A 1,959-nucleotide genomic window follows, 5' to 3' on the forward strand; every position below is an offset into this window, starting at 1 on the left:
TAATCGTAAGTTTAGTACTCTCCAATATTTCGCAATTGATACGATTTATGCCAGCTGAGGCAGGTAACTTCAGTGAATCAATTAGTTTGGCAATGACGCTAGCGACAAACGTTATTTTAGGCATAGGTGAGTGATCGGATGAAGGAAAGTTAGGTAGTTAATTTCCTGGTTCTTGCTAGGAGACAGGAATTCCCCGGCCGTCACGTAACGACAAGTTTCTGGAGAGTTTGGGGCTAATAGTTCTCCAGAATTCCATGGGTAGAGTGCAGTAAAATATTCTAGTTCACTGTAATGCGGTTGTCTTCACCGTTTTCACCCTGCACGGCGGCGGGAGGGAGCGCGGGCATTGTCACCCCTAGCGACTAAGGGAGAGCTTCGGTGATCGACTATTGCAAGGGCAAAGACGTCCCTGTCCGCATACTCCCCCATGTTGTTGATAAAAGCTTCCTAGATTTCCCAGTGACCTTTATTATCACCAATAAGAAAGATTCTAGTTGTGTAAGTGCGCTGTATATCACATTACTATCAAAATAAATCGCTTTCTTTGGGCATCAGTCCTGATACTCGCCAGCCGCCTCCCCGATGTGCCTTTACCCCTGTTGATGTTGTTCTTGTTTGTTTTGACCAGTTCATCTCCTTTTTGTTGTCGTTTTATCACCCCTTTTTTCTCCTTTCTAAATGAGCCCGTGCCATTCACCTCGCCACTTACTTTCATTTCATCCTTGACGCGCGCCTGTAGCAGTTTAAATTTTTTACCCTTGTTATTGTTTTTTCTTGTATGTTTTCACCCGGTCACCCTGTTGTTACCCCCGTTCACCTTTCTGCCGGTTCATCTCTAGTTGAGTTTCTCTTGTCATGAGCAGAGCATGTGCCTTTTTTCTTCGCCATCTTTTCGCGCAGCAAGTTAGATCTGTTTATCTTGATTGCGGGACTGCGATATGTATGTATATATCTGCATTTCTGAAATAAACGCCAGTAGCTAGTCAGCGCCTGTGTTGTCTCCGTCCTGTGTTAGCGCTGATCGTAAACCAACAAGCCCAACTCTCCACTCTTCTGACCTGTTTGTTCTGGGCCAAGGAGGTGTCTTAGCCATGCCTTCTTATTTCCGAGTTGTCCATTCATGCTTTCACATATTTGGTTCCATTTTTGTGTTTGGAGCGATTCGCCTCTGGATTTCAGCGATCTTTTTTGAGGAGTCGTACGTTTATAGGGTTTTTTGTTTCTTCCAGCGTTTTTGGATGCCTTTGTATGCCTGCCATAGGTGTAAGAGTTTTGGGTCTGCAATCTGCTTCTCTTTGTCAACTTGCACCGCAGCGCTAGTGGTGATGACAGCCTTATTAAGGGAGCTTACCCAGTCGATAAGGTTAGTGATCTCCTTTGCAAAGGGCTGTTTTTGTTGCGAAGTTCCACGATTTCGTCCCAATGTGTGGTTCGTATTTATTTAGCTTTGTTTTTTAGTTTTGTCGTGGGGAGGTAATGCTAAGGATGAAGTATTTTGCCCGGTGCTGACCCAGTTTGCGTCCTTGACGTTTCTAGAGTATGTTATCATGTTATGCGTGTTATGTGAGTTTCAAAAACGCCGCTCTCGACGGGCGCGCCACTCCCGGGACGCGTGTTCGCCAAATGCAGCCGGTACAGCCAGCGATGACAGCGCCGCCCACCGGCAGGTAGCAGCCACATTAAGGCTGGTTATAAATATTCATTCAGAACGACAGCTTGACATCGCTGCTATGGCGCAGTGGATTAGAGGCTCGTTTTGCGTATGGAAGGTCGGCCGTTCGAATCCGCTCTCTGTGCTGTAGTTTTATTGTTTTTTTTAATTTCATTTTTTTCAATTATTTACCTTTTAGGTCGCAAATCGTGATGCTTAGTGGCATATAACGCCGTTTAAGAGGATTTATTATCCCTTTTAGGTAAGGCGTAGTGACAATCTTCAGTCACCGTGATCAATTCACCGTG

This window comes from Amblyomma mixtum, chromosome 1 (assembly GCF_055824585.1).
Source record: "Amblyomma mixtum isolate Tamu chromosome 1, ASM5582458v1, whole genome shotgun sequence".
Taxonomy (NCBI): Eukaryota; Metazoa; Arthropoda; class Arachnida; order Ixodida; family Ixodidae; genus Amblyomma; species Amblyomma mixtum.